This window comes from Bos taurus, chromosome 6, assembly GCF_002263795.3.
Source record: "Bos taurus isolate L1 Dominette 01449 registration number 42190680 breed Hereford chromosome 6, ARS-UCD2.0, whole genome shotgun sequence".
NCBI classification, from domain to species: domain Eukaryota; kingdom Metazoa; phylum Chordata; class Mammalia; order Artiodactyla; family Bovidae; genus Bos; species Bos taurus.
In genome coordinates this window covers 43,452,248-43,476,709 of record NC_037333.1, presented here as the reverse complement: position 1 = coordinate 43,476,709, position 24,462 = coordinate 43,452,248, and the positions used below count along the sequence as shown (strand labels likewise).

Sequence of the window (24,462 nt, the reverse complement as noted above, 5' to 3'; positions counted from 1 at the left end):
TTTCTTAGAAAACAGGAGAAAGTATGTACTCAGTAAATAATTGCAACCTTATGAATGGGTTGACTGTCATATGTTTATTGATGGTATGAACTGCCTTAGGTAATGTGAAAACTACATATAAAGCACCTCTAGTTTGGGAGGGTAAATGGTGAAATGATAAACGATTAGAACAGAATGAAAAAGACTGTGCATACAAACATACATATACATGTATGTGTTCATATATATCAGCAACTGGAGGACAACGTGAGGCAGCGTATATTCATGCATATGCACACATGTACATTTATATGCATGGGGTTATATACTACATATATATTAGCTTTTGGCAAATATTGCAAGACTATGTGTTTGCATATGTACTTGTGTGTGTGTGTGTATTCTAGCATGTACTGAGGGAATCAGCAAGAATAATGTCACCAAGGCTGATGAGAGAATAAGAGTGAAGGGTTTTCATGGACAGGTTATGAAAGTGAAGATCTTGGTTTACTCAAGTGAATTATGTATTAATGGGAACACAGGAATAAGAGGAGTAAGTCTGGATTTAGGGTGGGTACAAAATTATGCCAGGTCATGAGAACCCAGTTGCAAATGTTTAGTTTCCACAATAGCAATTAGGGTGCTACTGAAGATTTTTAGCAGGAGAGCAATGTGATGGAGACGGTATTTAAAGACGATCATTCTGATCATTGTGAGAGCGATGGAGAAGCCAAAAGTAAAGGCGTCTGACAGCAGGCTCTGCTGCATTCCAAACCCCATGCGATGCAGGTGCGGAGAAGGGACAAGGTGACAGCAGAGGGGATGGTGTCCAGGGAACAAAACCTGAAGCACCTCACAGGAAAATTCCATCAGTACTGACAAATATGAGTTAGGTTAGAGAGGGAGCTGGCAAAGCATGCCAAGGAAAATATTCCAAAGAGAATCAGAACTTCATGAGTATCTACGTGGTTCAGTGTCTGCTCACCTTTAGGAACTGAAGTACTTTCTCGGACTGTGAGTCATTTTACACAGGGGCTCCCATCTCCCTGCTGCCTCAGGGGCAGAACATATTTAACCCAATCCACACATTTACATGGTGTCTGCTTTTTCTCACTTGTCTCCTTGGAGGAAATTCTGTAGCCTTCCATGGTAATGAATTCCTGCTTCTGACTGTGCCCGTGGTCAGGCAGACTTTTCTATGAATGGCAAACCTCTTAGAATTTTAACAAAACAAACAGAGGGAAAAAATGTGTGTCCAAACCACCTCCCCTTAATTTAATCATCAGGAGAATAAATTCTCCTTTGTTATGTTGAGGGAACTAATTCATTTACAATAATCACTTCTTGAAGATTTCTGGAATTTCCAATTTGCTATCAATAAATGTTTGTCATTTAAATTCAATTTATGGCCCGCAACCAGATTTTTGCCGCACTTGGTAATGACACTTACGGAGAACATAGACTTCAAGTAAGAAAATAATAGCCCTTTAAGTGGGGAGATAATTGGCTGTAACATAAGAACATTGAAGAATGTTGAAACTCATGGAGACTTATGGAGTATTTTAAAAATTTATGTTGTACTTATCTTTGCATTTGTAGTCTACCACAAAATTCCAAATTCTGGGTATAAATCAGTTAGATGTTCATCTTGGAGAGTCACAAATCAGGAAGCAACAATCTGACCCAGCCTGTGTACAGCTTTATTTTCAACTTCTACTGTCAGCTTATCTGACAGGGAGACTGAATAGGTTTCTTGTGTGTGTTCCTCTACACACCTCCGTTAAAGACTGTTTTAGACTTCTTGCCTGGATAACATCTGCCTTATCTTGGGAACATCTGGTTTATCACCCTGTTTCCTCGCTGCCATTATGCTGACCACTGGAAAATTATGGCTCAGGAGCTTTGATCCACGGGGGTATGTCTGTTGCCATCTACCCGTACTAATAAATAAGTCACAGGATGCCGGTTACATGACATCTGTGACCATCATCACTAACTTTCCTGGTGGTTGCTTTTGTTACTGTGCATGTGTGCTAAGTTGCTTCAGTCGTGTCTGACTCTTTGCAACCCCATGGACTGTAGCCTACTAGGCTTATCTGTCCATGGGATTCTCCAGGCAAGAATAATGGAGTGGGCTGCCATGCCCTCTTCCAGGGGATCTTCCCAACCCAGGGACTGAACCCATGTTTCCTGCATTGGCAGGTAGGTTCTTTACCACTTTGGTCAGTGTAAGTTTTGATTACAAAAGATGAGGTCTGCTGCTGTTTTCCACAGAAGTAAATTCAGTTCTTCAGTTCAGTTCAGTTCAGTCACTCAGTCATGTCCAACTCCTTGCGACCCCATGAACTGCAGCACGCCAGGCCTCCCTGTCCATCACCAACTCCCGGACTCCCGTCCATCGAGTCGGTGATGCCATCCAGCCATCTCATCCTCTGTCGTCCCCTTCCCCTCCTGCCCCCAATCCCTCCCAACATCAGAGTCTTTTCCAATGAGTCCACTCTTTGAATGAGGTGGCCTAAGTACTGGAGTTTCAGCTTTAGCACCATTTGCAATTTGGAAAGTGAGAATCCATATGTGTTATTGGTCACAATGATGATAGAAAGTGGTTCTGTTGTTTATTCTTTAGGCTGTGTCCACCTCTTTGTGACCCCTTGGACTGTAGCCCACCAGTCTCCTGTCCATGCAATTTCACAAATAATAATACTGGAGTGGGTTACCATTTCCTTCTCCAAGGTATCTTCCTGACCCAAGGATCGAACCCATGACTCCTGCATTGGCAGGAGGGTTCTTTACTGCTGAGCCACTGAGGAAGCCCAGAAGGTACTAGTTTGTGCTTTTTGAGGTAGAGACCAACTACTTCAATACTCTGGGTACTCCAAGAAGTAGGTATGGGCATTGTATGGGCATATCCTAGGTTTTTCCTACCTCCTGAACTTGCCAGTGGGTCATTGAACTGAACATTACTCTGCCTGGATATCTTTGGAGCCAGAAAAGTGGAGACCCATGTCCACAAGGAGGAAAACTTGGAGAGCATTCAGGAAAAAGTGGCTCATTGCCTCTTAGATTTACTTCAGAGATATTAGTCGAGGTTAAAGTAATTAAGATGCAGGATACTGCAGTGGACAAACTATTTGTATAGCAACCGTGTGTGCTTGCACAGTATGCTTATACAGAGTGTCTGTTTGTCCTCGTCCCCCATCTATACGCAATGTGGTGGAACCACAGCCCAGCAGATGGCTCACCTCTGAATGAGATCAACACACAAAGCAGATAAAAAAGGAACATTAAAGACCAACAGTCAAATTTTCTTCCACTGTTCTCCACCCTGACTTCACATTTTTAACAAGGTTCATCTGTCCCGATAATTATGTGCCTAGTCTTTTAGAAACGAACATTTTATTGTGGGTCTTATAAAAGGAATTGCCTATGGTGTAAAACAGTTTTGTAAGGATCATTTTTTTCTTCTTCTTCTTTAAACTCTCAGGTTACTTTCAAGATTGTGTGCTCTTGAGGTATACTTTGAAAGCAAAGCAGGATACTGTGTTTTACTGTAACCTGCCAAAGACGCAGAATTACAAGCAGGTAGAATGAGAGCAAGGAAAAGGGGAGAGAGGTACACAAGGAAATACACACTCTTGCTCTGAGCAAGGGCAACTTTTTACTATGATAAATGATTTCTCGTCCATTATGCCGTTTGTCCCAAAATGATGATAGGAGATACTTTTGTACTTGTTCTGTTCCAAAATAATAGAAAATTCACATAGTTTCCAATTCTAAACACTGATGCTGCGTAGACCTGCCCATCCCCATTACTAGTGCAAGTTATTCATTCAAGGTTTGCAGCCGGATAGATTAATGAATTACCAGATCTTGCGTAAAATGACTTGGCCTGACTTTTAAACTAGGTTTTTATTTTGTTTGTTTGTTTTTTACCTTTTTGGGGGCCAGTCTTGTGATTGGTGTTAATGGGCTCTAGAGATCAAGCCCCCAAAAACATTATTTTTTTTTTTAAGAAGGAGCTTTGTTAACTATTTCCCCCACTTCTTCATTCTCTCCCAAACTTCTCAGAAGCAGTTAGTTCAAGTAGGTAAAAGCAGGCTGGTCAGGTTGGGAGAAGGGAGACTTAGTGGCCAAATTCTTGATGGGTGATCCCCTGCTCTGTGTCACATCAGCATGATTTATCGGATCCTTGACTACGGCGCAGAGTTTAGAGTTTTAGAGTGAGTTCCTTGGTGTTTTTCACACAATATGCAGGGCTGGAGCTCTGAACTTTGAAGGAAAGCCTCAGAGCTATTTGCAAAGTGCTGGTGCTTAGTGAATACTAAATTACATTTAGGAAATAGTCTATTGCTACCAGTTATACTTCATTTTTATTCTTGACACAGACACCTAAATCAGAGAACAGTAACATTTCAGAGATTATGGAAGCAGTTTGGGTATGTTCCAACACTATAATAGGATCAGAATTTTAAGGCCTTTTGTATTATTACCAATAGTCACTTAGTTTCTACTGCAGTGTACTTTGTAGGGAATTACAGCTTTTACTAAAAAGATTAAAATGCTATTATGCAAATGATTGCAGTATGTTATTATGTTTACAAATTAACATCCATGGCTCAACACACAAATTAACTAACTATTCTATCTATGTTATTAAGGATTTAATAAAGTAACTGGTAATAAAAATGGGGAGCTTGGAACACTTAACAGGAAATAATTCTGATTTAACATAGAACTCAAGCCTTATGTTTAAGGTTCTAGGTGATCTGGTGGTAAAATAAAGTTGAGCAAAGCACAAAGAACTGGGACTGTGAGAGCCACAAAGCTGCTTGTCTGAGACGCTAATGACCAGGAACTAAATAACTTCAGGCTACAATGTATGGTGGGCAGCATATCAATAAATCTAAGCAAAGCACACACACTGTCTTCTATTAATAAATAGTTCATTGAAATGATAATCGCCCTCCATTGCATGTTTGATATGTTCCATACACACAGAGAATACTCACATTATTCTAAAATGGAGCTCAGAGCAAATTTTACTGTGGCAAATGGGATTTAGCTGTAGAATATCACTGTGTGATAAAAGAGGAGAAGGCTAGGTTCAGACTAAGATGACTTTACAAACAGGCTGCAAATTGCTATTCCTGGCTGTTCATAAGAGATCATAAAAGCAAGGAGATAAGAACCGCCAAGGTCTCTGAGAAATGAATGTATGTGATTATGTTATCTTGTGGGTTGGATTTACTAGACAGACCAACAACACCTTCACTTCAGTCCAACAGGAAAAGTAGAAAGAGATGTAGATTTTGAATAGCAAACTTTGTTAGAATGGGCAAGTTCCAAAACCCTAGAATTAAAATCTTTAGAAAGAAATCCAAGATTCCGGTCGGTGACTCCATTTCTCGATCTCAAAATGAAAACTAAGAGTGTTGCTCTTAAGCAAATAAACAGAAAGGGGGGAGAATAATTGCTAGAAAATCCTGGAGCAACATGATTAATACATCAAATATTTTTGGTTTATTTTTCTTAATAGTCAAATACAGATGTTGAAGACTTTTATGCTAAACAATAACCTTTTTAGGTCTACCTAAAAACAAATAATTAAAATAATAAATAGACTATTAACGTTTTAGATCTACCTACAGAGAGCCACTACCTACAGAAAGTTGGGCTTCTTGGCAGGAATATCTGGGTGTACTTAAAGAAATGTAGGAGCAGGGAAGCAACTGCAAACTTGGTCAAGGTTTGTGCCCTTGCATACAATACAAGCAATTTATTTTGTTCCGAATAGCACCTCTGTCGTTGGGAAACTACTTATGCAAATTTGTGATATCTAGCTTTAGCAAGGCGCCTGGTTCCCTCATTTCCTTCCACATTTGGATAAATTGTGTTGTTCTTCACTCTTCCAAATTTGTCCTTGTGGAAGCGAACACTTGCAAATTGGTTGAAGCTTGCTAAGAGAAAGAAAGATGGGGAGAGAAAGGAGGAAACGATTCAACCAAAACCAGTGGCTGTGACAGCTTATGATTTGATGGTTTGTGGCCTTGTGCTGTTCCCAGGCACCTGATCACGAATGTGGTACAACTCCTGTGATGCAGGCGTTCTGGAACTCTTGCCAGCACTCACTTGACACAACCAAGTTTTAAAGTACTGACTGTAATTTTACACAGCATAGTGGAACTATGTGCCTGTGTGTGTGTGTGTGTGTGTGTGTGCGTGTGCATACATACACATTCACATTCTTTTTTTTTTCAAGGGGAAAAAAAAGGGATACTTGCCATAGCAGGGTGGTAAAATAATTAGTCCAGTAGACAAATGTCTTGGCCTGTGTTTAAACAGAGCTTTAAGGACACAGTGTTCTCACCAGTCACATATCTAAATACAAACCAGTGTCAGCTGCCATGCAGACCAAAATGTAATAGCCTGCTCTCACATAGGTCATCGTCAATCCATTTTGGTCGGAGTCACACTTCACATCTGTTTCTGCATGCTGCAGCCCCTTAAGGCGGCGACGGGCTCCATAAGAGCACAAACAACCTAGCTATAAATTGCCGCTGCTGGAGTTACTTTGAATAAGTGTATACTGTTTCATATTTATAATGGTGAGGCTTCATAATATGCACAGTGAATATATAACACCGATCAGTTCAACAAGCATGAAATTGTATGTTGTCAACTTGTCACATAAATAGAGTCATATTCTGGCTTGCGATAATGTTGAACTAACAGTTTTTCCCCCAGAATTGTCGAGAGGGTCACAAAAAAAGTGGGGAGGTAGCATTTCCTTTGGGTAGATAAACAGTCAGGGCTATTGTAAAGCTGATATTACAGTTGATGGGTTCCTTTTCTCCCCTCTCTTCAAAGTGCTTGCTTTTCTTGGGTGAATGCTAATTGGCTAATCTGGTGTGTTTCTTCTGTCATCCAATGGTATCATTTTCAGCCAGTGCTAGAAGGCTTTTTTTGGGGTTGCGTATGTGTGAGTAGCTTTTTTTGTTCTCCTTTAAAACTTTTTTTTTTCTATTCTTGTAGCACAAATCAGTGCTAATTGTCATGAAATTTTCTAACCATCTTTTGGCAAGCTCTCGCATTCACTTCACTCTAGTTAACTCTTAATTCATTACCAGAGTCCTGGGTCATAGAGAAGGCTGGACATTTCAATCAGACTTTCCCATGATGGAGAATTTAGAGAGATGCAACAAGGAAATGATTTAAGCAAATGTGCAACTTACTGAAAAGAGAAGGAGACAAATGAAAGGTACTCACCAGTCTCTGGGGTGCAATCACAGAGATCAGTTTCCAAGGTGGCTGATATTTAGGCACCAGGCATGAGTAGAAACCGATGTCAAGTACTCCTTCACTTTTGAGAAATTCTTAGATGTGTTCAGTGCTCCTCATCTTCCTTCAAATGGCCTGGAGACAGAAGGTGTTGCCGGCTGTTTCTGCCTTCATGTGAGTTTTCCCAGTTAGGTTACTAAGTTTAAAACCTCAGGACAGTGCTTTAGAATGCATGTTATTACCAAGGGGTGTGCCTAACACTGGCTGCCCTTGTGGCTCAGATGGTAAAGAATCTGCCTGCAATGCAGGAGACATGAGTTTGATCAAGGGAAGATCTCCTGGAGGAGGAAATGGAAACCCACTCTGGTATTCTTGCCTAGAAAATTCCACATGACAGGCTACAGTCCATGAGGTCGCAAAGAATCAGACACAACTGAGTGACTCACACACACACACACACACACACACACACACACAGGCCTAGCACTGATCTTTTCATTCCACGTTACTTGTGGTATAGATGATCACATTTTCTCATGGAAGAAACCACTTGCCAGCCAAAACTTCTGGTCTCCAACTTGTATTTTCATATTTCTTCATGCGTCTGGACTTAAACAGTTTCTTTACACTGATTTATTTATTCCTTCTTTAAAAAATTATTGTGAACCATCAGCATGCTGATCCCCTTGCCACTTTCTGGAGGTACTGTGACTACATGTAGACAAAGTTTGTGGTGCCATGAAGCTCATGGTGAGTGATGCAGGCAGGGCTTTAAAATCAAGTGAGATAAGCTCTAGGATGAAGGCAATGGCACCCCACTCCAGTACTCTTGCCTGGAAAATCCCATGGACGGAGGAGCCTGGTGGGCTGCAGTCCATGGGGTTGCTAAGAGTCAGCACGACTGAGCAGCTTCACTTTCACTTTTCACTTTCATGCATTGGAGAAGGAAATGGCAATCCACTCCAGTGTTATTGCTTGGAGAATCCCAGGGACGGGGGAGCCTGGTGGGCTGCTGTCTATGAGGTCGCACAGAGTTGGACACGACTGAAGTGACTTAGCAGCAGCAGCAGCAGCAAGCTCTAGGATAGAGAAAGCAAAGCAGAGACTTTGGCCTCTTACCTGTTATCCTGGTCATTGCTCACAGATCATTTCTGCCTTTTGCTGGGTTGGTACACTTATCATCTTCAAAAAGGCCCTCACCTTAAGGTAGAATTTTGCTGGAGAGAGTTTCTCCTAGGTAATGGGACCTTCTGCGCCAAACCAGAAACCCAGGCATAGAGTCCATCAAATTCAGGGCAGTGGGACAGAATATTTGAAAGTGGGGAACCTGGGATTTATGGTGTCCTACACATATAGTATTGAGAAAAATAGTGGTTTGCTCATTGGAAATGACTGAGAGAAGATGGGGGTAGCCAACCTAAGGGCAGAGGGCAAGGCTGTCAGCAGAAAGTTCTCTAACTAGTATGCCAGGCTGCTGTGAGTGTAACACTGAACCCCTGGCAATGTATGTGGGGCTCTTTTGGATGAAAACCATTTTGTACCATTTTAGGCCTGTTGACCTTTCTCTATGAGAATGATATTTCAGTCCAGCTGAAAGGCCTGACACACTTTTTGCCCATATGTGACGTCCTGAATAGGTGGCTTTTCTGTGTCTTGGAATCTTCTTTTCATTGTCTCATGGAGGGTCCTGACTGCTTCCATGAGTGAGGCAGGATCAGGACAAAGGCTCCCCAGCCCTTTCCTCTGCTCTCTGGAGGTACCAGGCACTACATCATTCCTGGGCCTGAGTCCATTAGATCTGTTTCACTTCCCTGTAATTCCCCAGCTTAAATTCTTCTCCCCAGTCCTTTCTGAGAAGTTTGTTTCTGCTTTTACATGGTGCTTACATAGGGAAAAAAAGTCCCTCTATTACAGGAATGCCCTTGGTTTTTCCACGGACTCTTGGCCTCAGGACACTAGCCTCTCCTAGTGCCATCTCATTTGTTCAGAGGTGAAGTTGGAGCTTCTGTATTCCAGACATAGTTCTCCCGGGTGTTCAGGGATCCTCGCCAATGCAGATCCTGTCCAGAAATGTTCTCATGTTAGGATCCTCTTGTGTCTTGCCAGCACATGCTTAGCGGGGACACCCTGCTCTCCTCTGAGCCGCTGATATCAGTTGCCTTTTCTTTTAGGCAGTGCTGCAAGCTGGGAAGGCTGGTCCCACTGAAGAAGAGTCTGGGCAAATGCCTGAGCATTTGAATGCAGTGATGCTGCATGGGATGAGTGACTTCTGATTGACTTCCTTCCCCCTCTGGTCCCCAATGCTGGGATGCTGAGACCAGTAGATTTGAGAGTTACATTAGGTCACGATGCCACTTTCTAGCTCCTTTAATCCTATCACCGGGCAATCCCAACAATGTGGCTGCCCCTGTCCTAAAAGGATTTGTGTCAGTTTCTCCTGGGACAAATATGGGTCTGGTCTGCTTTGCAATATTTGTTCCAACTGCAAATTTTGACAAAGACATTCTGTCCACACAGAGCCAAAGAATTTTCTGTGTTTAGATGCGTTTGGAGGTAACTGAATGTTGCCTGGTCTTGGCAGATAACTGAGTCCGGCAGTCCACGTAGCATGATCCATGGCCTGTTTAATTTGTCTTTGAATGGCAAATGTGTTTCTTCTCTGAGTCAGCAAAAAGCATGATACCCTCCAACAGTACTGTGTGACCTCTCTGCTGCTTTTGTGATATGGAAAAACAAAACATCGATCCTACTTTTTTTCCTTTAGTTGCTGGTTCATTTTTATTTCTAGTGACATGTTTCATAGCTGAAAGAGAAGATGTATGTTCCATAGATGGGATGTATTTTTACTTAATCACAGTGGTTATTTTTATAATTCATATTAGGAGACCTCATTTCTCTGGCCATTATTAACTTAGTATTATTAATTGTCTGAAACATAGCTGAGAAACACACCATTTGTATAGATGTCTCTGAGAAGCCAAACCACGTGCAAAAAAAAATCCTACCCTCAAACTCAATGCATTTTATTCCCAGATAAGCTTCTCCAACTCTCACTTACCACTTGCTTCCTTTTGTTTCAATTGCAATTTAAACAAATCTAGTTATCTGTGTTCTGAGCACATGGGAGATTAGAAGAAATGATTTAGAAAGTTAATGAGCTTGTAGAGGCAAGGAGTGGGAAGTAAGACCTGACCAAAACAGATGAGACTAAAAACTACAAAAAGTAGACAATTACTGAAAATATGACTATCTGGGGCAATTTCAGTTGAGGAAAAATGCCCTGTATTTCTCAGGGCTATATTTCTAAATAGCTCCCTATGGTCATTTTATAGTATGACACAATGCTACAAAAATCAATTCTCGTAATTTTTAAGATGAGGAAAATATGTAAATGAAGTGCTTTAATAAAAAATTAGGTGCTTAAGCCATTTAACTTCTTGATTCATCTGTGCGAGTTCCAATGTAGATTAATGCCTGATCATGAGAGATAAATGAGGCATATATGCAAACACACACACATATTTTTATATATAAAAGATTTTCATGGGGTCTAGATATCATCCTGTCTTTCCCAAATAGCAACACCTAATATGAGAATATTCTGTGTAATGATAGTTTAATGTTGAACTTCATTATATATTTTGTCGGATCACTTTCTCCCTTCAAAAACACAACTGGTAAAATTTCCTCCAATAAAAAAGATTTTCTTTTTTCTTGTCAGTAGTAAAATCTTTAGCTCTGAGGCCATTGGTTAAGAAAAATACAGCTCAGCAGTTGTTGTTTTTGTTTAGCCACTAAGTTTCGTGTCCAAGTCTAGTGACCCCATGGACTGCAGCCCACCAGGCTCCTATCTCTGTGGGTTATCCTTAAATAAGCGATTTCCCTACGTTACCTTAGAATGAAATTACTTATACTCTTCCTCTTTGGTGCTTTTCTATGCAGTCTCCAAATATAAATTGCTACCCAACAATGCATAATTTATTGAGAACATACTTAAGTATTACCAGCACTGTGAATAATTTCCTCCTTGTTTCTCATTTTGTTTGCAGATCCTTTGGGTAGTCATTCCCTTCTCCAGGGAATCTTCCTGACCCAGGAATCAAACTTGGGTCTTCTGCATTGCAGGCAGATTCTTTACCATCTGAACCACCAGGGAAGCCCTATAAATAAATCACCAGCTGTAGAGCTTGTTAGACACTCACTAAATTGTGCTGCTTGGTTTCGGGTAAAGGATTTCAGATAATTTGAAGGACTGAGTTTCATAAGTCTTATCTCTGTCTCAAAACCCAAGGAATGCTATGGCTGGGTCTTCTTTATCTGAACTTTCTGGCCCAGGTCTGTCAATTTTCACCTAAGGGGAGAGAATGGACAGTTTGGGTTTCTCTATGTGGACCCTGACCTTTGGTTAGGTCATGACCCCTCATTAATATTCCAACTTTGGCAATTTCAAAGAATGCCATCCACCCCGACTACTGTAAGCAGCCCAGCTCCCCTGGCACTTCTCACACTTCTCCTTTGTAAGAAGGCATTTGTGCCTCTCTTCATGTCCCTTTCAGGAGTCATTCTTCCCTTGTTCAATTTTTCCCTTTCTCTTTATGGCTGTCATAATAGCCCCTGATACAGTCAGGCAGCGGTGACCCTGTCCATCACTCACCGGCAAGCTATTCTTGAACCAGCGGATGGTCCCTGAGTGACCAGATTAATTGTGCTGGTGGTGGGCCTTTCCACCCGACCTTTCATCCAGGAGCATAAAAGCCAATCCCAGGCTGTGTGTGAGCTGGCTGCCCTGCCATTGCAGTGTCCTCCACAGAGCTGAGCAGGGGAAAAAGAGAAAATCAATGCAAATGAAGTTCAGGAACACGGACAGGAAAAGCTGTGTGGTTGGGGGCTCTCAGAAATTCAAGCTGTCCTCCTTTGTGTGTCACTGCAAATAAGTCTTAAAAAGTGAGAGTCCAAAGGAACTTTTCTGTAGACACAGTGTCCATAAACTGTATTATAACCGTGTGCTGTGGTAAAGGCTGTAGTTGCTTGGGTCTGTGTTCAGTCGGAGCCTTTACCAGGGAAAGGATAAACTGCTAAGTCTGTAAATTTAAGGTCTCGATGGCCCCTCATAGGCAAAAAATGAGTATTATTGTCACATGTGTGAAAGAGCACCTTTTCCTTTTGTGAAGGTCTCTGCATTGTAGCTACAGGGGTCTATGCTTCTGGCAGTGTCCCTCATGCTCCATTATAAACCACACAAGGACTTCCGTCATACTCATTAAATGGCTGCCTTAAGTTGGTGTCTTGTCATCTTCTCAGTGCCCAGCACAAAGCCATGCATATTTGGAATGCTACTTCTGATGTCTGTTGCTGCTGCTGCTTAAGTTGCGTCAGCCGTGTCCGACACTGCGACCCCATAGACGGCAGCCCACCAGGCTCCCCCGTCCCTGGGATCCTCCAGGCAAGAACTGGAGTGGGTTGCCATTTCCTTCTCCAATGCATGAAAGTGAAAAGTGAAAGTGAAGTCGCTCAGTCGTGTCCGACTCTTAGAGACACCATGGACTACAGCCCACCAGGCTCCTCCGTCCATGGGATTTTCCAGGCAAGAGTACTGGAGTGGGTTGCCAGTGCCTTCTCTGCTGATGTCTGTTAATGGATGGATTTCCAGTGGTTCTATCAAATTCAGGGAGAGGAAAAGAGAGAGTCAGGAAGAGAGAGAGAGAGAATAAAGTAACCTACCCAGCCATTCAGACCAATCACGCTAAAAATAAAGACATCTCAAAGATCTGAGAGCATGCTCTCCAAGAGACGGTTTGTAAACAGAGCCAGCCGTGACAGCAGTACATGTGCACCTGCCAGAGTGGCAGTGAACCTACTTCTAGTTCACTGAAACCTGCTCCTTAGATGAAGGTAGATGCGTGGTTATAACAGCAGTTGTGAGACACATGCTAAGCTGTTGTGTGTTGGCACATAAAGACACTGTTATCTGTCTGCAATGGATATTGAGTATTCACTCTGTCTCCTATGCTGCTGCTTAAGTTGCGTCAGCCGTGCCCGACTCTGCGACCCCTTAGACGGCAGCCCACCAGGCTCCCCCGTCCCTGGGATTCTCCAGGCAAGAACACTGGAGTGGGTTGCCATTTCCTTCTCCAATGCATGAAAGTGAAAAGTGAAAGTGAAGTCGCTCAGTCGTGTCCAACGTTTAGCGACCCCATAGACTGAAGCCCACCAGGCTCCTCCGTCCATGGGATTTTCCAGGCAAGAGTACTGGAGTGGGGTGCCATTGCCTTCTCCATCTGTCTCCTATAGGAGATCTCACACTCAGTGAAGAGTTAAAATTTGGTACCTTTATGGGACTTCAGAGCATTGGGAGTAATTCTGCCCATGTCCCAGGGACCACCTGTTCCCAACTACTGTGTCCATAGATCTTAGCCCATTTTGCTTCTCTCAGTGGATCTATACTTCAGACCTTTTGCAACTATTTTGGCTTTTTGTTGTAGTTTCCTTGTCAGAAATTGCGATGAAAAAATTTATTTCATATGAAAAAAATGATTGCCTAATCGCACAAGTTTATAATACCATAGCTATATGGCAGTTACCCAGTTTCATGGAAGAATCAAGCACAGAGGTTAGAATGAAGTGGTGGGATGGCTAATCTTCTGAGGTGTTCAGGATTTTCAGAAGCTGTGAACGTTTTGGCCTTGCTTTGGTTTATAGGCTGGAAACCTGCGTGCAAAAATAGCCAAGTGAAAGAATCTCCTTAACCTGAATTTCTTGCCAGTTTCCGTAGAGCCGTTGAATTCTTGGTCATCTTTGCTATTTTAGCAGAGACCTTAGTGAGCTGTCTTCACGTATTAGGGAACAGTTTAACCCAGCCCATGTGAGGACCTGGGCTGACTCATAGAGGTGTGTGTGCTGTTAGTCGTGTTCGACTCCCTGACACCCCATAGATTGTAGTCTGCCAGGCTCCTCTGTCCATGGAATTTTCCAGGCAAGAATACCGAAGTGGGTTTCCATTTCTCCCTCCAGAGGATCTTCCTGACCCAGGGATCAAACCCGCATCTCTTGGGTCTCCTGCATTAGCAGGTGGGTTCTGTGCCAACTGAGCTATCGGGAAAGCCCAATGAGTTAAAATTTAGTATGCCATTACATAGGAAACTCAGATTCAGGAATTTATTTCACTCCTTCTTAAAATGACACATCTGTTGACCATGTAAAGAGCATCCACTGTGTGCAAGGCACTAATTTAGGTACTCAAAAGGCAAAAGTGTATCATGTCCATAATACTTACGACAGAAGAGTTGGTTGTCTAGTGAAAAGATACTTAAATTATCAGATATTGGGATGAATTTTGTGACAAAATTAGAGATGAAGTACCATGAAGACACCACAAGAGAGGTAAAAATGTCTGCTGAAAGATTGAAAAGGGAGGAAAGTTTGTAGGTGTTGGTAGGTTATTTATTTGAGAAGCTTCATTACATCAGGGGTTAAACATACTCTTATTTGCTTATTAAATGTAGTAAACTGCATATCTTACCTCTTAGGAAGAAAACGGAATGACCAAGAAAAAGGACGCACATAGTAGGCTCTTAATAACATTTAAAAAATGAATCCACCTTCTAACAAGGCCTTTCTACGTCATCCTTGGCAGTCCAGTAGCTCATTAGATTATCACAAAAGCAGCAGAGCTAAGTAAGAAGTCCTCTGTCAGTCACCCTTGGTGGTATCTCGAGAGCAAATGTGACAAATAGAATCAGAAATGACTTAAATAGTCAGCCACCACAAGCCAAATTTTAAAAAAGCCCTGAAAAGACCAAAAATGGAAACATATTACAGTTATCTACATTCACAGTACAGAACAAGTTTGGTCGTATTTAAGATAATTCTCTAGTGCCTGCTATTTTTAGCCCAAGGGTAAGCTCCTTTAAGAGTCTTTGGCATTGCATCCCTTTAACCTGGCCTAACAAACTAAGCCAATAAGCTGTCTGATTTTCCTCGTCCATCCAGGAAGAAGAGAGATAGCTAAAACAAACCATTTTCTGGGAAAATGTTCAGCCTATCTTGTATTAAGAGGTTTTTTTTTTCATATAGATTTTTAAAACATCCCAATATTAAGTGTTGCCTGTCAGAGACCAAAATGTCAAACTTTGCTGTTTTGAAATTGTAGGCTCATGGTTATAAAAAGAGGATTTTATAGGCCTAGTCTAATGGAAATAAACATTACTCCATTACCTTCAGTAAAACCAAATCTTTACAGTTCAAGCTATCATTATTAATGTCTATGAGAAGAAAGAAACGTTTCCAGGGGGTTTATTTATTTATTTTTTTTTAGGCAAAGAAAGACCGGCGAGCTGTACCATAGCAAATGAAAGTTTTCTTAAAGCTTTCTCCTCAGTGACTTTGCAGTGTGTAATTTAAAAGCAGAAAGCAAAGAAAATGCAGTTTTAAAACACTAGGCTGGCTATTCCTGCTATCTTTCTTCCTTACATATTAACAACTCTCTATGAGACTATTGCTCTGTCAATTCTTGTCTGTCTGTCTCTATATACTATATACAAACAACTTTATCAGCTTTCTGTTGTTCACAAGTGTGTATGTGTGCTGCGGGTTGTATGGGGTAGGTGTATGTCTGGAGACACAGTTGTGAGTTACCTCAGTTTAAACCATATAAACACAAATGTGGATTACAACACTTAATAATGTATTATCTTCTACTTAGTTCTTCAAAAATCATACTGTTAACCCTCTAAGTTTAAGGTTGTTCCCAGATTGACTGGTTTATTGAAATTCTGAAGACTGAAATTGGCAATTCAGCATCAGGTAGATTTCAGCAATCAATAGCCAGAAATTTCTTGAACTCAGAGTATAGGCAAGGTAGTAAGCCAGGTGTGGTGGGGGTAGAAAGGTATTTAAGGCAGGCCTCAGTTCTCAAGGCGGAGAAGGCAATGGCACCCCACTCCAGTACTCTTGCCTGGAAAATCCCATGGACAGAGGAGCCTGGTGGGCTGCAGTCCATGGGGTCGCTAAGAGTCAGACACGACTGAGTAACTTAACTTTCACTTTTCACTTTCATGCACTGGAGAAGGAAATGGCAACCCACTCCATTGTTCTTGCCTGGAGAATCCCATGGATGGGGGAGCCTGGTGGGCTGCCATCTATGGGGTCACACAGAGTTGGACATGACTGAAGTGACTTAGCAGCAGCAGTAGCAGCAGTTCTCAAGGAGACTTGTCACCAAACTGTAGGAAGAAGATACCCAGGCCCACACAGTGGCAGTCAGAAAAACTGAGGATATGTATAAAGGCCCTCCTCTGTCCCAGACATCATGCCTGGGTTTCCTCTCTTCCACAGTGATTCTGCCTCAATTACCAGCCTTCTCATAAACATGTCATTAAGCCCCTGATAAATGCCCCACCACTTTTCTTGGTTATGCATGATTTCTATCTTCCCACAGATTAGGGTTTTAGGAGTTAGTATTTAACCAGAACTCAAATTCCCTGGTTCCCATTGCTTGCCCTCAGTGTCAATAGGATTAAATTGCTATTAATATTTTTCATCAGGAAGCATCAGAAACACTGGCCTGTCGAGTAGCTATCTCCAAGGATATATTTGCTCTCTTGAGATGTTCTATTGCCTGTTAAATGATCACATGGTGCGTATTTCTGCAGAACACTGGTGGGCTCTGGGCATTCTTTGTCCTGCCATTGTAGTCTACTGCCAGGGAAGTGTTTTGTGCTCTGCAAGCTGCCTCCTCCTGATCTTTAGTCCTCTTTAAGACCAGCTGTTAATCTTTAGCACAGGCTGACTCTGCAACCCAGCGCACACCAGGTTGCCTAACTTCTTGTTTGTGTGCTCCCAGAGATCAGAAACGAGTTTGCTGTTTTTCCCCCAAACCACAAGCCTTAGGGTCACTGCCTCTGTCTCCCTGTCCTTTGTTCTCCACCTTCTGTCTGTTGCTAAAAAGTTCCTCATTCTTAGGTGAATGATGGCATCTTCCTCCATCATTTCTTTTCAACTCTTATCAACTTGTGCTTAGTGATCATGCCCTCTTGACTCTGCCACCATCTTTCCCTCTGTCAGGGCTGTCTCTGCTACTTCTGAAGGCTTCATATCTCACACATGCCGTACAAGATGATGAAGCCATTACTTTTCAGCTTCTTCTGTGTGCCTAGAACTTTGCCAGAAACTATGGTACATATAAAAAAAGTTCATGAACTTCAGGAATTCTTTTTTGGGGGGGATATACAGCTTTGTGAGGAAGCAAGACCTATTCATGGGTCATAGTTGGACAACAGGTGAAACATGGATGGTCATTCAACAAAGCCATATTCTAGGCATCATGTCAAAAATACAAATCAGGGATCTAGCCCCTGGGCTCCATTAGAAACTCGCTGTCCCATAAGGGAATATGCTCATCAGCATGATATTAGCAAATGCCTCTTAGAGTTTTAGAATTGGGAAAGATCCTTAAGACCCGTGGGAGAAGACAGAAGTCAGAACTGAAACAGATCTTCTGAACAGAGATGTCCATCAGCAGAGAGGAAAGGGAAATATTTCAGACATCAGTTTTCTTCTCATTATTTACTCACCACATATTTAATGACCACCTACTATATGCCAGGATTTATGCCATCTATTAACATAACAAACTGGATGGGACAGAGACAATAGTGAGAGCAAAGTCATGGTGGTGGAGAGACCAAGTGGATAGAATCTTAGTATTGAACTAAGGAGAGATTAGTCCAACAATAGGGAATCTGAGGGCCAGGTACCTTAAGTGACTCATATAATGGTTAACAGGGCTTCCCAGGAAGCACAGTGATAAAAAAAAAAAAAAAAAAACTGCCTGCCAATGCAGAAGACGTGAGTTCGATCTCTGGGTCAGGAAGATCTCCTGGAGTAGGAAATGTAGAAAATTCCAGGCAAGAGGAGTCTGGTGGGCTACAGTCCACGGGGTCACAAAGAGTTGAATACGACTGAGTGACTGAGCATGCACAAGTACACACATAAGCATAATGGACAGACTTAGGTCAGGACAAGCCCGGGGAAGACAGGAGACAGACCTTTTTATCATGGAAAAAGTGTTGTCTTGCACAGAAGTTGCAGGCAGAGGCCCAGTGAGGAGGCTGTTGTGGTTTTCAAGCTTGAGGTAATAGGGCTGGAATTAGGAAATGATGGTGACAATGAAAGGAAGGGGTGGATGTGGAAGACATTGTGAAGAAAGAATCGATGAAGATCTTCATCACATCCAGTGAGAGGTTCGATGCTGTGGTAAGACAAAAAGGAGTAAAAATGGCTGTGGTTTCAAGCTTGGGTGATTTGGAGGCTTTAGGATCAGTTAAGGGAAACAAGAGAATCAGGGGAGGGTATGGTTCATGGCAGGAGCCGAGAAGAAGGATCTAGAATGTAATATGCATAGATTTAAAGAGCCTGGGGTGGCTGCTATTAGAAATCAGTGAAAAAAAATATAGCAATTGAGCTTGGGAGCAGTCATGAAAGTCTTTATGAGGATGGGTGTCTTAAAGGAAATATTTATTTGGCAGACACTGTGGAGGAGGGATATCGAGATTTCCCTTTGTCTGACATATTAAAGATTTTTCACTTTTGCTTTGAGGTCAATAATTTGCCAGGCTTTCTCTTGCCAATAGAAAGAGTAACTTTGGGTATTTTTATGTGCTAGACGCTGGGGCTACACATCTCTAAACAGTGTTATCATGTAAAAAAAAAGTTTTATTTTATAAAGTTTGTGTGTATGTGAGTGTGCTCAGTCGTGTCCAACTCTTTGCAACCTCATGGACTGTAGCCCTCCAGGCTCCTCTGTCCATAGAATTTTCCAGGCAAGAATACTGGATCAGGTTGCCATTTCCTCCTCCAGCAGATCTTCCTGGCCCAGGGATCGAACCCATGTCTCTTGTGTCTCCTGCATTAGCAGGCAGATTCTTTACCACTGCACCACTTGAGAAGCCCTTATAAAGTTTAACTTAATATATTAAAAATAAGTGATCATGTCTGATTCACCTAATTGCCATGATGGGTTGGAGGTGTTATCTCACTTTACTGTTCAGAAAGTGAGGTTTTGGTAAGAAACCTCTCTAGGGCCAAGTTACAAAGAGGAACTAGGAGAACTAAGATTGCCTGACTCCCAGACTTGAATTTTTAACCACACCCTTTGACTTAATACCTCTGTTGCTGGGCTCTAAGCTTCTCATCCCCTCCTACTCCCAGCCTTTTTCAAATTTTCCAAATGCCTGGAATTATTTCTGTCCCCTTGTTTTCATTTCTTCTGAATTTTAAAATCACAGGAATCTCTCAAATTCTGGAAGTGTTCCCTCATTAATTCCACCTCTACCCCAAGAGCTAGCGGAGCCCAGATCTGATCTTGTTGGAAGAGATTTCATGTTATTCAGTGGAGAGATCAGCATGAATCCATCCTGCCACAGCCTGTCGGCAAATCAGAGTTTATACCTTACTACCCATGGGCCTGTAGATGTTTTCATTTGCATAAGATGTTTTCATTTGCATAAGATGTTTTCATTTGCATATACTTGAAAGCTGGCTTCCCTAGTGGCTCAGATGGTAAAGAATCCGCCTGCAATGCAGGAGACCCAAGTTCGATACCTGGGTTGGGAAGATCCTCGGAGGTGGGCATGGCAACCCACTTCGGTATTCTTGCCTGAAGAATCCCACGGACAAAGGAGTCTGGCAGGCTATAGTCCAGAGAGTCGCACAGAGTCAGACACGACTGAAGTGACTTAGCATGCATGCACACAGGTACTTGAAAGCATATATTAAAATTGTAAGGCCAGGAACTCTTTGTGATATTCTTCATGCCCTCAGTGTGTATGTTCCTGATACTTAGTGACTGATGGATGGATATTTTTGTCGGCATTTGTTTGAGAAGGAAGGCAATTACAAAGTATTGATAACACATCCTAAACTTGACTTTAAAGTCCTTTACTGAACTCTTGGACATGTATTTGTAAACCAGATTTGGTAGAATATGCCTGTAAGACAGGTCTCCTGGAAGACAAGTTTAGTGGGGTATATAACTCTTTTAAAATGCAATTGAAAACAGATGTATTCCCCCCAATAAACTGTTTCTTACAATTGCGCTTAGCTCTTTTTATTCCTCCCTCCATGGGATTCTCCAGGCAAGAGTACTGGAGTAGGTTGCCATTTCCTTCTCCAGGGGATCTTCCCTACCCAGGGATCGAACCCGGGTCTCCTGCATTCCAGGCAGATGCTTTAACATCTGAGCCACCAGGGAAGCCCTCTCCTTTCTTTCAGTTCAGTTTAGTTCAGTCTCTTAGTCGTGTCCGACTCTTTGCGACCCCATGAATCCTTTCTTTAGTGGACATCAAATCATTTTGCATTTGTGGCTGTGCCTTTTTTTTTCCTTAATGTTTTGTCTTTCTGCTGTTCTTGGGTTAAAAAGTAAAACTGTGCCTGATTCATCTCTTTTTTATGCACAATGCCTTGCACATAATAGGAACTCAATAAATATGTGTCGTAAGACAGTGTATTATTCTCTCAGCTCGTGGGATGATGAGTTTTATTTTTTTCAGTTCCTACATTCTCTTAGCTATTCTTTAGTCCCTAGTTCAAAATTCTGTGAATGAGAAGTGCTCAGTGCTGCCTAATGAATGAATTAATGATATTTTACTTGTGATCTTCAAAACCATCCTGGAAATATTTATGGGGACTGAGAAAATCACCTGTTAACAAGCTCTCTTGAGTAGCGGCCAGACTGGGTCTGGTACCTATCAAAATCTTTGGTTGGGTCAATGATTCCATTTCAGCTAGTTCATTCTTTGTTTCAAATAATACAGGTTTTTGTGCACTGATGTTTAAGATAAAGTGGTGCCCATTTTGCATTTCTGGTTATGTTTACGAAACAGTGTTTTATTGCTGTCTAAACATGAGAGTGCTCACAACCACTCCCACCGCAGCACACCAAAAAAGGATGTCATGTGGTCTTGCCCTTCATTTGAAATATGTTGTATTTAAAGGTCATCCTGTTCTAGTTTGGGTAGCAGCGTATTGATCAGGGTATTATGGTAACAGTTATACTGTTGATTGAATGAAGATACATATCCAAGAATGCAACTGGTATTACCAGACACTATTGTTATTCCTGGGAGGCTGGTCATCCCGAGAAGGCTAAGAATGGTCAGTAGGTAAATATTATCAAACAGAGTGCAAACTGGTGGTACCCAATATCCTCCGAGCATCACTGTTTAGATTCTGGCCTTTATATTGTCCTGCTTTTTTATTGTCCCACTATATTTTATTTCCCCTATGTTGTTCCATCTTTGTGTTCTTTACTTAGAATTCCTCAGCTCTTTAGAATTCTTCTCTTGCTCCTCATTCCTTTTTTTCTTCTAGCTTTAATACTCATATTTTCATCCATTTTTGAAGGATTATGGGGAGACAATATCATTGCATCTAATCCTGAATTAATGGTGCTTGAATTTAATGGCACTTCCTCTGATATCATCAGGGAATTCTTAATTATCTAATATAAAGCCCTTTATGAGGTCTCCATTCTTCTGGAATTTTCTGTGCTATTTGAATATTCCCCTTTGACTTGAATGTAGTAAAACTCTTTTCTCCCTTGGTATTTTATTTTAAATGTTTTAGTTGTTATTAATGTTCCTCTTTTCAGTCTCCTAATTTTCTTTCTACTTCTCTGAACACATCTTTTCTCTTTTCTTTGCTTAGAAGATCCTACAGATATCAGTCCCTTACACTTTCAGCACGTAGGCATACCAGAGCCAATTGTTGAAGCCAAAGCTCACATCTGAACTGGCTCAGCAGTGACTCTGTTGCTTTTGCAGCCATCACCTCTGAGTTGAGCCTTGTCTTGGTCTGACTTTGGGACTGGCATTTAAACAATGTCACTCTTTCCTACTTAACAGAGGCAATCCAGGGAAAAGTGGTTTATGAAATGATGCTTGAGTATCATTTTACTAGCATCATTATACTAGCATCACCTGGTAATATAACTTTATTTCCTGGGAAGAGCACAGAGTGGATAATTCATTTGAAGAGTGTACTGGAGTGGTCTAGTATTCAAAGGATTATAATAATACTGTAATTTCTATTTAAAACTGTGTTTAATTATGTTATATAAATTTATATTTATGTATTACCCTAATTTATATTTATAAGTTATAAAATATAAATATAAATTTATATTTTAAAATTGTATAATTTGTATTTATATAATATATTTAGCTACCTTAATTTTTATCTATATTGTAACACACAGAGTCAGTTCATGTAACTTTCACTAATTCTTCCTGCCTTCCTAAAAGGACTGGAAAGCAAATGTTTTGCAGTGTGAGACTCAGTTTCAGAATTAAGAGGCTAGCATTGGCAAAGGTGATGTTTGACTCTCAATCCTCTCTCCCAGTTTTAACATATTATCTCTACATGTGGCATTTTCCCACATGTATGGAGAGATTATGGAAAACCTACAAAAAACAAGTGAGGACCATATCTCTTCTTCACAAGAGTACACAGAAAATCAAAGGGCCTTGCCAAAGTTCCTAGACATTGGCAATTTCCTTCTTTTCTGTATCCCAAAAACCCAAAGGCATCACGTGGTTAGAAAGTTGGGTCCTGCAGTCGGATAGGCCTGGGTTTGAAATCCTGGTTCCACCACTTACTTGCTGTGGGATCATGGATGTATTTACATAGCTTCTCTGAGTTTCAGTTTCTTCTTTCATATACTTGTGCTGCCTACTTCATAAGGTTAGTCATTCATTCAGGAAAAATTTCCTGAAAATTTATTGCATGTGAAATATCTGCTGGACACTGAGATTCAGTAGTAAACAAGAGAGTAAAAATCCTACCCTCTTGGAGCTTATGTTCTAGTGGAATGTTATTAGGATTAAATGAGATAATACAATGGATGTGCTTCACACAGTGTTTGGACATAGTGGATATGCAAAAATAATTTTTAACAAGTAAAAAACTTATAAACAGCTGGAGATGATGCTGTTTATCCTTCATCCATAAGCATATCCATAAAGATAATAAATGTAATCATGAAAAAAGCCTTAAATTTTCCAAGAATCTGTCTGTCCCATGGAGACCATTCAGAATAGTTGGAATTTAGAATTCTTTGGTTGTAAACAATAGAATGAAAAACTAAAATCAATTCCCAAGCAGAGGAGCAAAAGGACATTGGTGGCTGTTGGAACTGATGAGACTACTGAACTGGGCTTGCAAGCCTTGAAACAAAGCTCTAAGAGGATTCGGATCACTATTCAGATTTTTACAGTTTTCCCGTGGGTTCTGTGCCAGGCCCTGGCTGGTGAGCAGAAAGTGGGGCTTTGGCTTTCTGGCTCTCAGTATATCTAGTGTAGAAGGGATTGTTTTGTAAAAGGAAATTGTGGTGCTGCCACAAACATACAGGGAAGTCAAAAAACAACACATGAAAGCTGTAGGATCCTAAAGGTGGTTGGAGGGTCTTGTCAGCATAAAGTCCTTGACATTAATGAATAGAATGAGGTTCTTGCTCCCAAATAAACAGCAGGACTCTCACCACCCAGTGGCTCTCCTCTAGAATTCAATGAATTAAAAATAGCACTGATATTTTAATTACTTATAACTTCAAAATATAAATATATGTATATTCATATATGTGTATATATACACACACACTAAATATATTTTATGAAACTTTGCTTCTGACATTAGTTTCCAAAGATGAACTCTCCATCTCATGGTCTGTACATTTCATTAGCATTTGGCAATATGCAATCATAGCCCTATAGTCAAAGCTGTGGTTTTTCACTAGTCATTTATGAATGTGAGAATTGGACCATAAAGTAGACTGAGCACCAAAGAACTGATGCCTTTGAATTGTGGTGCTGGAGAAGACTCTTGATAGTCCCTTGGACTGCAAGGAGATCTAACCAGTCAATCATAAAGGAAATCAACTCTGAATATTCATTAGACTGATGCTGAATCTGAAGCTCCAATACGTTGGCTTCCTGGAGTGAAGAGCTGATTCATTGGAAAAGACCCTGGTTCAGGGAAAGATTGAGAGAAAAAGGAGAAGAGGGTGGCATAGGATGAGGTGGTTGGATAGCATCACTGACTCAATGGACATAAATCTGAGCAAATATATGGAGATAGTGAAGGACATGGGATCGCAAAGAGTTGGACACAACTTAGTGATTAACCAACAACAACAACTCATAAACATTTTAC

General features: G+C 41.2%; 1 protein-coding gene and 1 non-coding gene across 13 annotated transcripts in view; one reads left to right on the top strand and one right to left on the bottom strand.

Moving 5' to 3' along the window:
- The window catches only part of PPARGC1A (PPARG coactivator 1 alpha), a 714,770-nt gene that overhangs the window by 618,523 nt on the left and 71,785 nt on the right, over window positions 1–24,462 (top strand).
- Window positions 20,435–20,506, bottom strand: TRNAS-GGA (transfer RNA serine (anticodon GGA)). The gene has a single exon. It is a non-coding gene; the product is annotated as a tRNA-Ser (tRNA).